Source organism: Amblyomma maculatum, chromosome 11 (genome assembly GCF_055883805.1).
Source record: "Amblyomma maculatum isolate TAMU_Amacu chromosome 11, ASM5588380v1, whole genome shotgun sequence".
NCBI classification, from domain to species: Eukaryota; Metazoa; Arthropoda; class Arachnida; order Ixodida; family Ixodidae; genus Amblyomma; species Amblyomma maculatum.
In genome coordinates this window covers 105042485-105058976 of record NC_139354.1, presented here as the reverse complement: position 1 = coordinate 105058976, position 16492 = coordinate 105042485, and the positions used below count along the sequence as shown (strand labels likewise).

The 16492-nt window shown below is 49.9% G+C and overlaps 1 pseudogene; it reads right to left on the bottom strand.

The window, feature by feature from the left end:
• Positions 1-13074: 13074 nt before the first annotated feature.
• Positions 13075-14657, bottom strand: LOC146174561 (uncharacterized; annotated as a pseudogene).
• Between the last annotated feature and the right edge of the window lie 1835 nt (positions 14658-16492).

The window sequence follows — 16492 nt, the reverse complement described above, 5'->3', positions numbered from 1 at the left end:
GATCGGCCCAAGCCCGTGCACAGCTAAACTTTATAAGCACTGCAATCAGACTATGCGGGGAAATAATGGAAGCCTTCCATATCAATCAAGACCCAAAATGTATAAGCAAACTTCTGTCACTCTAAATGACAAAGAGATAGCTTTTCTTGGTGGCGTCTGAGTGTCGCACGTGTGTCTGCCTTTTGTTTTTATCGACTTCAGTGCGACATAGAATGTTCATTGTGTCTTTCCTTTATAAGCGCCAAGTGATGGCATTAAAAACTTATTTGAGAGTCAGCGCTCGGCCCGTGTCTTTTTCGTTCTTGTCCACCATTGTTCGCCCTGTTTTACAATTATGAATGTTTACCAACTAGCTGAAATGAACATTCTACTGAACGTAGGAATAAATTTTTGTACACAAATCCATATACTGCAAACACTGTAAAATGACTGCAAATTTCGTAGTCTGGTCCTGACGGCACTCACTGACTCTGTGGACTTTCGTATCTAGACTACTGCCAGCTTTACCAACAAAAACAAATATCTAAACTGTGGCCGTCTAATTAGATCCCTCCGCGTCCGGCGTTCACATGCAGCCCAACAGTCGGTCTCTGCGTATCTTGACGCCGTGCGGAGAGGGAGACCCACTGCAGGGTTCAAGCACCGAGTTGAAAGGGGTTCGGTCTGCTCTCGCCGCGTCAGGGCACTCTCACCCGGAGGGAATCAGCGACATTCACGGCACAGACATTTAATCGTCGAGGGCTACGATACAAAAACACTGTGCGGTAACACACTCCTTGCAACTCTTCCCAGGCGTCCACCACAGCCCGAAAATGGACCACCGCGGCAGCGCGCCCCGACAACGGTTGGGGAATGCGGGCTGGTGCGGCGGGAAAACCCCGTCGCCGGGCAACACGGCAGATATGAGGGAAGGAACCAGCCCGATAAGGCACGCGAATGTTCGTCGGCACAGGCCTTTGGAACAGCGGAAATGGTCGCTCACGTACCTTGTCGTTGTGGCTGGCCCCTGTTACCTGTGACCCGCACTCATCGCCTCCGCATCCCAACTCTCCCCGCGCCCCGCAACTCGGTCTCCAGGATGCAACTCCGTGCCTATGTCACATTCATGGTGCTCAATGAGAGGGCTGGCACAGAGCGGCACCCCGGAGAGCGTACTGGGCAGTCGGGTAGACAAAGTACTCCTGCACCTCACAGAAGAGGGTTCGCGTGTGTCGCAGGGACAGCACAGGCTGCGCCTGCAGACGCCGCGTAACCCTGCATCCCTCTCTCCTTAGGGGGGGCAGGGGTCTTAAAACGTTTTTCTTTACCTTTGGGCGAAATGCAATGAAAATTTAGTGTTAATCAGTTTCTTATGATGATTTCAAATATGTAACCATTTTTCTAATATGTTGATTAGTTTTTAAGACATTGGACATTTTCACTCCATTGTTTGCAAAAACAATAGGAAAAGAACCCACTGATCAGAAAACTGTTTTTAATGTGTGGCTAAATAGTATACAGTACAAGTTATACAATATAGGAAGTACTTTTTTGATTAAGCCAAGATTAGTTATTTTAGAGCTTGCTGAAATTCAATGTAGGGAGTACTGGTTGACGAGCAGTATAAATTAGTGGATGCAATAAAATTAGCAAGCACAAATTGTGAAATCCTTCGAACATTGTATGCTTTAATCATTTAGCAGCATGCTGCAATAAAACGTACAGCTGTATCTGCTCTAGATGCCAAGATATCCTTCTTGTAAATTTGCAAACAGTAAAGAAATGGTATTTTGAGAAAACAAGGAAAAACAGGCTGAGATGAAATTTATTGAAAAACACTGAAAAATATTTAAATATTCACAACGAAAATTGACTAGTATGCTCCAGGCATGTAATCTGTCTGGCTGTTAGCCCCCAAGTGCCTCTTTTTGCATGCCTGCTGAACATTTTCTGCACATGCGCGCTTGTTTACAGATGCAGTTCTTTTCCCTCCATGCGCTTCGTATTGCATGCGCTAGAAGCTACTCTAAGCTCTTTCAAAATGCTGGCTGAGGCCCTCTCATTTCCTGCATTGAACTTGATTACAGCTTCAGCCACAGCTGCCTCAATACTGAACAAAGCGTGGCGCTCCTTGGGTGCCAGTGCCCATATCATTGCATGCAGGCTTTCGTTGTTGTTCTGAGTCTTTCTCCTCTGGCGCCTCTGAAGGAGCTTCCTGTCAGACAAACGCTGGTAAATGGGAAGGAGAGCCTTGCTGACGTGGGGAGGAAGATTGTAACGGTGTTTCGGGGAGGGCAGGCTTCTTGCCTCTGCTGCATTATGTCGACACCAGGAATCTGGGCCCGTTGGGCAAAGGTTATGGTTTGATGCCGAGTCGGATGTGACATGATGGTATTTCGCCATCACAGCCTTCTGCTTAGCCTCTATATTCCCTGAATGTGACCTCATTGCCCAGCCATAATATGAGGTCAACTTTTTTATGAGATCAGCAGTTAGCCACCGATTCTGTCAGCACTGTCTCTGTGCTTGGCAACCAGGTTGTGTAAAGCTGTGCCCATGCGCTTTTGCACGTGATTAATGCATTTTTCCTTAGTGATAGGAATGAAGCCATACACCCTAGCTTCTTGAAGAGCTAAGAATGTACAGCTGTCGCCATCTGAAAGAACAGTGGTATAGCACAGGTTGTTTTGCTGGAGTGACCTTTAGAACAATATGAGGGCAGCTTCTACCTTCATCTCTCCAGCTTTCTTTTCAGTATTTTTTTGACGCGTGATTTTCCTTCCATGTCGAGTAGACAGGGTCACTCTTTTTTGGCCCTCGCTCACATGCGGCACAAAAATTCGACAGTACAACAAAGTCTTATACAAAACCCGAAAAAAGTTCAATCACGATGCCCACACAGATAAGAGAAGAATGACCGCGCGTCATCCATGTTCCGTCATATGAGACCGCAATGTTGTCCAGATTTCCTATGTTTAAGTCCGTGTACATGTTCCGAACGGAGCTCGCACATTCCGCAGTCACTTTTTTTGCTGCACGCACCGCCGATGGCGTCAGCTTCGTTTTCACGTACTGCTGCCATGTCTTCGTGTGAAGGCATATTCATGACTGAAAATATATCATTAAGAGCTGTCTGGCGATTGCCGGTACTCAGCATAGCATGCGCAACAAGAATGTTCACTGTGAACGGATTCACGTTCTGATCGCCGTTCACGCGCGGCGAGCTCCACACCGACGCAATGTCGCCGCACATCTCGCACACAAGAACAAGATTTACAGCGAGTCCATATTCACGCGCTCACTGCGACATCACCGCCGCATGATTTGCACTTGAGATGGTGCAGAAGTGCGTTCACTGATTCCAAGTTCACAATCACGAACCTCGTATCGTCGGGCGGGGCAGCTGCGGCGTCACTCACATGTTTGAGAAAACTCGATTTCCGGTCCTTAGCATAAACAGATGCGATCTCGCATAGTCTAGCTTCGGCCTTGGTCTTAATCTTTTCGAGATCTGAGGGCGTCAGCATAGTTGTGTCGCGACGAACGCGGCCGCTGTTCGGAGCATTGGGTGGCGCATCTGAGACGGGTAGGCTTATCTCGTTCTCGGAGGCCCCGTCACAGGTCGTAGGAGCAGGCATGTCGTCGCTGCTTTCTGGCGCCGCAGAACACCTCTTGAATTTGCCCGCGAGCGATTTTTTTTTCTGCCGAACTTATGGCGCATACTAAATTTGGCCCGTGGTTGCGACATCGTTCAGAAACTTCGGTGCCGACGCTGATATGACAAAATGGTGCATCGCGTGCGGTGTGCCGAGGAGACGAGACGGGCCGAGATCCTCCAATCAGAGGAGTTGATTTTAGTCACGTGGGTTCAGCAACGAATTGAATGCTCGCTGTGGCCCTTTTTGGCGCCGAATTTCTTGTCAACCAATGCGCGAAAAGCAAGGAACGTGGCGGGTAATTGAAAACCAGAAATCACTCTTTCAAATGAGACCAAAATGGCCTTGCTCATGGCCGCGAAATGGACGCTGCGTTTATTTGAGAAACGTAGTTTTTGCCCGGTTTGATGCATGAATTTAGAGCGTTTACACTTTATAAAGCGCAATTACAGCAAGAATACTGACCCAGAAAATGAATAACCTCGCAGATATGTAGAAGATGGGTGTAGATTTCGAAAATGATCTCCACCCATTTGGTAAAATGGTCGACCACTACCAAGAGGTGCTGAAAGCCCTGCTTAGTTCTCGGGAAAGGTCCCATTAAATCGCAGGCAGCGTATTGCCACAGCCGCTCACTTTCAACCGGCGGGTGGCCATCGCGAGATTTCACTGTCTGACAAACGTGACATGTTCGGCAGTAGCAGAATATGTCTTGCTTCATGCCAGGCCAGGTGACAGTGCGGCCAAGGCGTGGAAAGACCTATGAGCCGCTCAAATGTCCGGCCAGTGGCTTGTCGTGAGCGTACCGCAAAAGTGCGCACCTCAGACCTTTTGGTACCACCACCTTAAATGAGTCGGTGGATTCATCCTCGACAGCTATATAGCTCAGCACGATCCCATCGGCGTTTAGCAGGAACGAATCTTCAGGACAACCAGCAAAGCAAGCTGGCTGGGGCCCTTTCGCGGCCGTTGCTCTATCAACAACGTTACGGCGCTCTACTTTCTGCATATGACTTAGATCACCCTACAGAATTGATCGGCCTGCTGGGCTCTCAGGAGCTCTTGCCAGCTGAATATGATAGCGGCATTCCCAATGGAGGAGCGGTTCTCATTGCGATTAGTTGAAGAGGAAGCAAAGGCATGGTTCTCCGTCGCGTTGCGGGGCTGGCCTACAATGGAACACCTTAGGCACTCGCGAGGCGGCTTTGTCCTTACAGAGGGGGACAGCCTGTCCACCTCTTCGTGGGCCGTTAATGCTTGACCCACTTACTTCCTCCGTACAGCGCGACTGGCACTCGCGTGCCACCTCCGGCGCACAGTCACCATCGGCCCTTCCCAGGGGGAAGGCAGCCCCCGTGCAGCTCTCTTCCCATACTACACTGCCTCCACCCTCTCTCGCCACTCGTTCGAGGTCACCCGTCGCCGAGGGGGAACCCATGTCATTACTTTCACGGCAAACGGCAGACGAGCAAAGCGACCGCGAAGGGGGCTCTCTCTCCCCGTCTATTCCCTCGACGCTCACGCTGGGAAGTGGCATTGCCTCCCCCTCCTGTCGCTCGTCCCCAGCAATAGCGGTGGCGAGCAGAGGGGCGCGCGAAAGCGCGTCTGCGACGATGTTGGCACTCCCTTTGCGGTATTGCACCGAAAAGTCATAGTGTTGCACGAGAAGCGGCCAGCGCGCCAGCCAACCCACAGGTTCGCGAAGGCGCATGAGCCAGCTGAATGCGCTGTGATCGGTCTGCGCCACGAACCTCGTGCCTTCCAGATAGATGTCGAACTTTCGAAGCGCAAACACGATCGCCAAGCACTCCTTTTCAGGAACAGAATAATTCTTCTCCGCGGGGAGTAAAGACCGGCTAGCAAAGGCCAGTGGGTGCGTGACGCCATCGAACTGGAGGAGGACAGCCCCCAATCCCAAATCGCTCGCGTCCGTCTAGACAACAAATTCTCTGGCCAGGTCGGGCAACCTAAGCTGCGCCATCTCGGCGATGGCGCGCGACAAGCCGCGGAATGCTTCTTGTTCAGGGTCTCATTGCCACTCGACTGACTTTCCCAACAGCTTGGTGAGTGGAGCCTGGAGTCTGGCACACGACGGAATGAATGATCGATAAAAATTGACCATTCCAAGGAAGCGGTGAAGGTCACGCACGTCTTTGGGCCTGGGAAAATTTAGGATCGCTTGCGGTTTCTCAGAGTTTGGTTCTATGGAACCTCCACTCAGTGTGAATCCCAGTAACTGAATTTGAGTTTGAGCCACCTGTGCTTTCACTGGGTTAAGGGTTATGCCCGCTGCCTTGATTCGGTGCAGAATGTCCTCTACGTGGTGGGCATGCTCCTTGAACGTGCGCGAGTATATCACAATGTCATCAAGGTAGCACATGGCATGAGAACATTTTGCTTCGCCAAGGACCTTGTCCATTAGCCTCTGAAAAGTGGCCGGCGCGTTGCGCAATTCGAAAGGCATTCTCGCAAACTGAAATAGGCCTCGATGGCAGGTAAAGACAGTCTTGGCTTGGTCCTCAGGCTCCATCTGCACCTGCAGGTAGCCCTTGGCGGTGTCAAGCGTGGTGAAATACCGTGACGAACCCAAGTTTACTCACAATCAACTCAATGGTGGGCAGCGGATAAGCGTCCTTCCTGGTTACGGCGTTCAATCGATGGTAGTCGACACACAGGTGAACGCTACCATCTTTTTTTGGGATCAGGACGACTGGGGATGCCCAGGGGCTATCGGAACGCCTGACTATACTGGTAGAGAGCATCTCGTCCAGCACGCTGTCAATAGCCCGCCTTTTGCATGGACTAACTGGTCTGGGATTGCTCTTCAGAGGAAGCACGTCTCCGGTCACAATCCTATGACGCACCTTATCAGTGCCACCTGGCCTTTCGGTGAACAGCACGGCATAATGACAAAGCACATCTGACATGCGAGCCTTTTGTTCCCGTTCCAGCCCGGAAGCACCGATCATCAAAGGGTGTAACGCCTCACCTCACGCAGTCGCACGCCCCTGCCTTGTCCCGAGCGCGACTGTCGGTTCCGTCATAGCGGCCGCCCCCTCGCCCACAGCCCCGCTTGAAAGAGGCGCCCCCTCCGAAGGGGCCAGAACACAAGTGGGAGGGGGGCTTGCAAAAGGCTTTAGGGGGGACAGCGGTCCGATACTGCAGTCACTGCTTGCAATGTCCACGATTATCCTTGCCCTACGCAGAAAGTCGCGCCCAAGAATGATGGGGATCGTTAGCCCAGGGAGGTGAATAAATCGAAAGCGCATCGCTCGACTCTCCCATCGGACTTTCAACCTTGCAGCGCCAGCCGCGTGTACGGTGCCGTTTTCAAGGTTAAAAACAGCCTGACATTCTCAGGCGAACGGAATGCCGTTGAAGTAGGGCGAAAACATCGTCTTCAAAAAGGGAGGCACTGGCCCCCATGTCCACAAGTGCTGGCACTTCATGACTCGCGATGGTGACAGTGATGTACGGGGCTGGCATGTCAGAGCGCAGGCCCGCATGGCACATGGAGGGGGCTACCATTATCTCGTTCGAACGTGTGCTCACGCCCGAGACCCCCGACCCCGTTTCCCTGCTGGATGGGCCGACTTGCGCACTGACGAGAAATATGGCCTAAGCCGCCGCACTCAAAACACCACACCCCACGCGTATTTCCACTTCTTGGAACGGCCTCGGGCCGGGTACTCCCCGCTGAGCGGGCTTCCGGTCGCTTGGGAAGTGTCTCTTCCTCCTCCCTGCTCTGTCTCGGGCGGCGCTTTTTATCAGAGTGGCAAACTGCAACTGGAGTGCTACTGTTTACACGTCGGTGGAAAGAAAATGGGTCCAGAGCGCGTTCGCTTAGCTGCCATTCTGGCGGCTCTCCATGCTGACTGCGCACACAGCTTGGGAGGGGAAATAATGACGCAACTGAGAGAAGGACCCTCCCCCACCTCCCGTCCACGTGCACCGTGGCTCCAACGCTTCCCTGGAAGGCGGTGGAGGGCGATAAGCGCGCATGGCTCGAAACCGACCGCCACGAAAGTAGGCCGCAAAGGTAGGATGTGCCTGTCTAACAACTCTTTCGAGCGCTCCTCGTTTGAGGCGGTCGGCTATGCAATTTGGAACAGCTCCTCCATCGTTTGCACATATTCCAACAAGGAACAAGGTGCCTACGTCTGCAACTCTAGCTCTCGCTGCATCCTACGATAATAATCTACAGGTAAGAACTCCCGACGGAGAGCCTCCCTGAACTCATCGAGCGTCGGTGCGTGATTACTGCAAAGCATGTACCACTGCGCTGCTCGCTCCGTAAGGGCGACACCTACAATATGTGCGAGCATATCGCGGTCATCGAGCCCTGTCGCTGCCTGGTAATGCCTCACTTTCAATGAAGTCAGTTGCATCGCCGCGGTACGTTGGGACAGCCACTTTTATTGCCGGGCGCGAGTTCTTGGATGCCTCCAGGGAAGCCTGGAGAGCATTCGACAGCGACTGGATGACCTTCGCAGCATCTGGCAGCAACGACGACGCGTCTGGCGCGGCCGCTTCGCCGAGAGTTCCCGCCTCTTGGATCCTTAGCTATTCGGGATCCGTAAGCAGCCGCATTGTTTCCACCAGCCCTGCGGTCCCAGGAGCATCCGACGCGACTATTTCATGGCTCCGCCTGAGTGGGCTCCCAGCTGCCTGCGCGTTGGCGTGCCCTTCACAGTGGTCACTGTTAACAAGCGGTGTGCTTAGCAGTCTGCCCTCCTCCATCAGGGACTGCAGTCCACCATTATCCGTTGCCAACTCGCGCGAGCCCGAACTGGAAAGAATGGGCGTCGGGGTGGTGCTTTCCGCCTGCTGCCCTACAGCCGCCAGTGCCGTTTGTTCCACCGCTGATTCCACTTTCCTAGACATTAAAACATCCCCAGTGACGACTGAGCTGTCCCATTCAGCGACGTTTGCGAGAAACATTAAAGGTGATGCCTCTCGAAAACTGGAATACATGACGTGGCAAGATAACGCCGGTCTTCAGCACGTAGTGCATGACAGCAATTGCACAAGCAGTCACTGCCAGAAATGTGGGCGTCTAATTAGATCCCTCCGCGTCCGGCGTTCGCATGCAGCCCAACAGTGGGTCTCTGCGTATCGCGACACCGTATGGAGAGGGAGACCCACCGCAGGGTTCAAGCACCGAGCTGAAAGAGGTTCGGTCTGCTCTCGCCGCGCCAGGGCACTCTCACCCTGAGGGAATCAGTGACACTCACGGCACAGGCATTTAATCGCCAAGGGCTACGGTACAAAAACACTGTGCTGTAACACACTCCTATGCAACTCTTCCCAGGCGTCCACCACAGACTGAAAACGGACCACCGCGGCAGTGCGCCCTGACAACGGTTGGGCTGATGTGGCAAGAAATCCCCGTCGCCGGGCCACACGGCAGATATATTAGAGAAGGAACCAGCCCGATAAGGCACGCGAATGTCCATCGGCACAGGCCTTTGGAACAGCGGAAATGGTCGCTCACATACCTTGTTGCTGCGGCTGGCTCCTGTTACCTGTGACCCGCACTCGTCGCCTCCGCATCCCAACTCTCACCGTGCCCCGCAACCCGGCCTCCAGGACGCAACTCTGTGCCTACACCACGTTCATGATGCCCAATGAGAGGGCTGGCACAGAGCGGCACCCCGGAGAGTGCACAGGGCAGCGGGGTAGAGACAAAGTACTCCCGCGCCTCACTGAAAAGGGTTCTGGTGTGTCGCAGGGACAGCACAGGCTGCGCCTGCAGATGCCGCGTAACTCCACAAAACTTACCATACAGTGAACTGGATCTTGGCCATGAAAACCAACACATGTGTAATGAAAAATCTCAGAGGATGAAAAATATGGCTCGAGAAACTTGACTCACTATGTTAGTTGCTTTTATATTTGCAACCTTGCAATGAATTACAGTGAAACCCGGATAATTCGAATTTTGGTTATGTCGTACTCGCAGAATATCCCTTCGAAAATCCCATGTAAATGTATAGGAAGGCTGCATCGTATATCGAACTGCAATTTCACCGGTCGTTCGATATATCGAACTTGGTACCACGTACTGGAAAAGTGCGCCTTCCCGTTTGCCGCGTAACATTTTTAAGCCATGCACGGAAGGAATGGGAGGGAACAGGCGGCTAGTCCATGGGCTGGTCTAGGGCAATGCTGCGTCCTTTTCCCAAAGGTGCGCGTGCACCTGCAGTAATCCGTTGCCACACGTCAGCATGTGACGCTTACAAGCCATGTGCATGAAGGAACAAGGGGGGGGACCGGAGCAGAAGGAGAGGCAGCCAATGCAGCGGGATGGGAAAAACATGATAGAGTGAAGCACAAGGGTGTGTACATTCTTCTGCGAGCTTTCTCTCTCCCCTTCCTCTTTCTTTCCTGGTCTTCGTTCGCAGCTGCACGCACTACGCATGCGCGGACAAGCCAGCTCAGCCTCTGGCAGACAGAACGTTGGACTTTCTTCAGTGCGTGTTGTGAACCCCCCTGCGCGCTGCGGCTGACATGCAATGCGTGTCTCATGTCGTGCTGAACGCGTGTAAGCTATGGTGGCTGCAGACATTAAGAAACGGCACATCTTTTTTTTTTCTTGCGAGAGTCTTCTATTCTTGTCGTTGTGCTGAACGTACAGCGTAGCATAAGCTACGGCGGCTGCGGACCTTAAGAATCGGCAATTATTATTTTTGCGAGAGCTGTCCATCCTTGTATTTATGAACCAACAAAAGCATTCAGTCAGCTACGATCATGGCACTAGCTTTTAGCATTGTTTACTTCAAACGGCATTTGCAGCTATCACGGTTTTCAATGTTGGTAGATCATGAAACGACGACCTTTGTTGATTTCTTGGTGATTTTCTGAAGGTTTTTATTGTTTTGAGACGTTGCAGGGCATTCAGAATGAGCAAGGTCCTAAGCGCTTACCTTGCCTTGTTTAAAGTGCCCTAACCACTCGAAAACTTGTGTGCAGCTCATAGCATCCTCTTTAAAAAGTCTGTTCCAACATTTAGTAAGCTTCCTTGGCCAATTTTTCATGCAGGAAACAAAATTTCAAGCGCATTCTTTGTTCTTTTCAACTTGCCATAACTTCTCAGGTGAAACAAAATAACCGTAAGCGAAACACAGCACTGCACTCAAATGGGCACTAACTGACACCGTCTGCTCAGCCGTTTTGTGAAGGTCTCCACTAACCCATCTAGTAGAACTCTCTGCTACGTCTAGCAGTGGCAAGGTGCTCTCTGTTTGGCTTTTTTTTCTTAGTGGGTCTCTGTTCATAGTTTATTCGTTGACAGCAAGCGAACTTCTGTCTTCAGCAGGCGTGTTCTTTGCTTTACAGTGGCAAGTCGCCAATCACCTACACTGCAAGTGTCTATGGAAATTATATTAGCTGTTGGCATCAGCGGTGGCCAAGATGGGCCAGTGACTTTCAAGCGAAAGAAATATTAAGATTGTTCATGGCTGGAAGCCACATTGCTAGCAGTTACTGCATGGTACAGCATCATAATTTCCAGTGCCCCAGGAGCAGAGACTACAGCAAGGTGGTTTTGCACTCGGCTGTCAGTAGTAGGCCAGAAGGAGGGAGGGAAGGAATGCAGCATGACAGGCAAACTGATGTCACAGCTATAAATGAGCATGCTTACAAAAAGAAGATAGCATGTCACCCTGGAGCCCATGAATGTGAAAATGGAGACATATAAAACCAGTATAGGTTGGGGCTTCCCCAGGGCCTCATTTTCTGTTCATGGACTTGCAGTAGTCCTTTCCTGAGTGCTGGCATGAGTGGCCAGCTCTGCCTCTCTGCTGATGTATGCAGATGGCCTGAGAGCACGCAGTTTTTCAAGCAATTCTTTTTATCTGCTCTATGGAATCAGTCCACCGCATATGCTTGGCATGAATAAGGACTGGCTTGGAGTTCTTGGCTCTCCTTGGCTCGGGACAGCATACCATATATCACACACAATGGCTGCAAGCTTTCTGCTACGTCTTGAAATGCAGGACGAGCCAGCTTCCTCAGGCAGGGCTGAAAGCCATGCTGTTGTTGGTGGGGCATTTTTTTAGCTGTTAATTGTTAGGGAGACTTTAAAAATATGTGCCCTTCGGTGAGAGCGTAGGTGACAGAAAGATTAGTGCACGTTGGCTGACCCGAGGAAGCGGTGCAATTTCTGCAGCAGCTTTCTCCTAAAGGTGATGGACCACACTGTCAGCTCATGGCCTGCGCAGGTTACAGGCCAGCTTTTGGGTGGCCCAGACCTTTCTGCTGGTGTAGCAGATTGGGTGCTTCTCATTGTCGTCTCTGATATGACTTGATACAATTTCTATTCCCATCACTTGCATCACACTGAGCAATGAATTCCTTGGTTTGGTACACGCAGCTGGGCCGTGAGGTCAACATGCTTTTTCTCTTTAGTCACATCCCAATTCCTTTGGTTCTTCTCAGCAAAATGCATTCATTTTAAAGGACCTGCTAACTGGGAAATGTTTGGTGTGTACCTTTTGTAGTATCCAACAGCACCCAAAAATGAACATAGTGGTGGTCGCTATGAGGTTTGAGGAGAGCAGGAGAGGATTCCTGGTCACAGCTTATATAAGGGGAGATGCTCCTCGAAGATACTTTTTTCTTAATATTCAACCTATGATTATGAAACTTATATCATTGATAAGGATTTTAATGCAGATTCCAAATATGGTCTTAGTTTTTATGTAGCATGCATAGTTTTTGTGTAATAGAGTCTTCAAAAGTAAAATATAGGGCTTTTTGTGCACACTTTTTTGAGGATTAAATTTATGTTTAGAGTAGCTTGCAATAGCTCATTTTGCATCTTAGGTTTAGTAGTATGAGCAAAACTACTTGAAATTTGATTACAATATCCTGTATTTGCAAAAAAATTCACTAACATCAAAAGTGTACATTCTGGGTGCTGCTAGTCAACATTTTGAATTTTTGCCAAAAAATGTAGAAGAGATATTGACAATCCAGATAGATATGCCCATTCTGCATACTTTGAAGAAGCTGTGTGCAAAATTTCATCCAAATCTGAGAATTCTATGCACTTGAAAGTGTGCACAAAATGTAAAAAATGCTGAAAATTAGAATTGGAGAAAAACGCATCTGAAAGTTTGAAACATCTGCATTCTTGAAAAACATGACAAAAGCACATGAAATTTATTCACAAAATACAAAAATAAGTCTCAGACACAGTCATGTTTATCAGAATTCTCCTGCCCCATACATTGGGCCCTCATGATCTTCGCGAACCGAGTCTGTCAGACGTGCCCTCTTTGCCATGTTACGGCGATGTGCTCGGGCTTCAGCTGTTTGGCGGACTGACATCATCTTCATTCTTCTCTGGTCACGAGAGGTTCCCAGCACAACAAGCTCTTCCGATGGTAGCACACCAAGCTTCTCGAGAACTTGCTGAAAGCTACTGTGTCCCCTGTTATACCATAATACAGCAATGGCAGTTGCTGTCTCCACAGCAGTTCTTGAAGCAAACCTAGTTTTTGGGCATAGCAGCCAGATCTTACTATTCAGGGACTCTGCTGCGTTTTGAGTCTTTCCCTGTAGGCACCGGGTAAGCAACTTTTCATCAGTCAGCCGTTTGTAGATGGGTAGCACTGCCAGCCCTTGCGCCTTGGTGAGAAGCGGAGTGTGGTCTGGTGCGGGCTCTCCTAGTCCTTTGGCTCGCTGGTGCTTGCACCAAGATTCCGTTCCTTCAGGGCAGTATTTATGGCTGTGAGCAGCATCTGTTGAGCAGGAGTGAAAGTATGATGACCAAATGGCACGGTACATTTTCTGGATGCTGCCCCAGTTGCTGGTAATAGCTATGCGGTAGTAGTTTTGTAACTTTTGGATTGCTCCATCCTTCAACTTCTCGCCACGTGGAAGAGGTGTTTTTAGTTTCCGGAGTGCAGTGCCGAGACGCTTGGCTACATGATTTGTGCAGTCTTCTTTCTCGACTGGGGTTCCACCATACACCTTTGCATCGGAAACAGCAGTAAAAGCTTTGCTGTCCTCATCACTGAGGAACTTGGTGAAGCGCAATGGTGTCTTCTGTGAGGATGTCCTCGTCCATATACGTATTGCTGCCTCTGTTTCCATTGCATGAGAGGAACAAACTGGGCCATGGTGCGCCTGCCATATTTCATCCTCGCTTCCGAGGTCCTGGTGTCGACTGCACGCAAGGCAGAAGTTCGAGAGAACCTCAAAATCTAGGCACAAACCAGTGTCTACCGACACAGCTGTGCCAACGCCGTTATGGCTTTTGTGGCCCCGCTTTTGCCAGGTGCCGTCAAACATAACGGCAACATCGGTGTCGCCCACCTTCTATTTTGTGAGGGCTCTAGCTGTCTCCAGATTTTCAGCCACAGCTTTCATGGCCGCAGCATGAACTTCCTTGCCGATAGCCACGAAGTTCTTGTGACTCAACGGCGTCGGCAAGCCGAGAATCGCACAAAAACGGGACAGCTGCTCGTGCCCGATGCCTATCGCGCGCGCAGCCACGGCGACCTTGACATTCACGGCGAAGCTGTCGCGGGAGCTCCCGCTCTGAAAGCTCCGGCTTCCACTGGCACCATTCGCGAGTCCACCAGGCACAGCACGGCTCGACGTGTATGTAGAAGAAAGTAGCGATGCAGGGCACTCGCTATTTTTGCAGTGAAGTTCAAGAAATGCCGAGAGGCCCTTGCGTTTTTCGGCCAGTTCACGCACCGCAAGGTTGTAAGTACGGCACGTTGGGCAAACAGCCCCGCTTACCAATAACGTAAGCGAGCTGATGTCGCATATCGCGGCACTCGTGGAATGACTGCTCACAGCTGTATCGCTTTCGAAGAGTCCAATCTTCATCTCCGAGGCACTCACAATTTCGCCGAAGTGGCCGTTGCCCTGATTAGGGCTAGCTGGCGTCGGGCGAATGTCTTCCGCTGTCGCTTTCTGTCGCGGCTTGCGACGGCGTCCTCGGTACGCTTTTTTCGTGTGAGATTTCCGGGCTCGGAAATCGCGCTTCGTCGTCTCGTCGTTCATTTCGAACCAATTGAAAAAACAAACGCCGGAGGGATCGATGTAGAAGCAGCACAGAGCAAAAGCAGGGATAGCAAAAGAGGGGGCTTCACCGCAGTTGCGCATCGGTCTCGGCCAATGGCGGCTACGCTACAGCACCACGTGATTTAAAGGTCCAGTAGAAACGCTTGAAATAGGCGCCGTAAACGTGTTTTTTTTATTATTTACAGCCCGAGTACGAAATTGCAGGAGATGCTGTCGGAGAGAAGAAGGCTTACTCTTACTCGTCACCTTGGCTCAATAAAATGGATTTTTTATTAACTTCGCGTTCGAATTTTGCCTTGATTTTTGGGGGGATTGTAGCTGAATGCCCAAAGATAATTTTGCAGTAAAAAACCGAAAATTGAAAAATGTCGCGAAAAACTCGCTTTTTCGACGTGCATCTCCCCTTATTCCGGCCTGTAACTTCGGCGGCACTTTTGGCAACCAGAGGGTGTGGGGATAAGGGAAGTGCTGGGAAAGGGAAGCTCAGTTTAATAATATTCATTGGTGATATTTTTAAATTAAAAAAAAACTGCCCCCCCCCCCCCCCCCCCCCTTTCCTTAAGCTTTCTGTTGTCCACACAGTGGTATATCTTTGTTATCTAAGGAGAAGTGTAATCGTTCTGCTGGCTCTATGACAGAGAGTTCAAGCATGTGTTTTATCTCTGCCTCGATTGTCTCCTTCTGCCGAGGCTTTTGACCTTACTGGCTGTGCCGATGTCAACCCGTGTCTTGTGTGATGAGGTTGGTTCTTACAGGTCGACCATTAAACCTCTCCTGAAATTCGTTTTGTAGTTGCTTTAGTTCATGCACATTTCTGTCTGCAGATTAAGCCATGATTTTGCCTATACTGCAAGTTGTGTTTTGCTGTTTTCTTTCTGCCCGGGAATTTCAGCTGATTGCTCTTTGGGGTTATTCACTGTCATGTTTGCGACCCCGCTCCTTTTGACGTGGGGCTTCACTAAACTACAATGGTAGATCTCCACCTGCTGGTCTCTTCCTGCCGTTTTAAAGGCATAATTGGTTTCCAAAAGCCGATCCAATGCTTCTACAGGCCAATCCCACTGGATTTCCAGTTTGTTTCTCTGCGAGGAACTGAGAATCAATACGCCATCGCCTGCCTTGAAGGCTTATTCCTCTGTCCATGCAATGATTGGGGCGTGGAAAGAGGGCAAGGGCTACGGCACAACACGGCACCAAAATTGCTTTCACGATGGCTGAGAGTACGGCTTCGTTTAAGAATGTGAGTTCAGCTAGTTTGCTGTGCTTCATCATTGTACAGCACTGCAGAGTTGCATTAAGGGTGGACCCTTGTCTTAAGACAATATTTTTTATTTACTGGTAGATTTTGATGAAAGTTCCTCCATTTATGCAGTTTTTTGTGCTAATTTCAAATATGCAGAAACATTTTCTGTAAGCCATTTAGTTTTGAATATATTGAGCACTTTTTGTTCTCTGTTTGGAGGTGAGCTGTTGGTAAAACTACAGGACTGGCAATGAAAATTGACCTATCAAATCAATTTAGAACACACAGAGAATGCAAAAATTAAGTTTGAACGTCCTGGTCCCATTTTAACCAAAGTTACAGCTTGTCAAAGTTCAGAGACCAAAAAGCCACCTGGACACTCCAGAAAACATGCAATTTTTGAAAACCTTCTTCATTAAATACCACAAATTCATTGATATTTTTGCACTGTACATGAGCTTACCTTTCTGGTGCAAAGGAATATAGCAATATCATAAGTAGAACCAGAGATATCGTACCTCCAAACTTTGTCGTCATCAATATTTTGATTTTGAGAAAACGAAGAAAAACG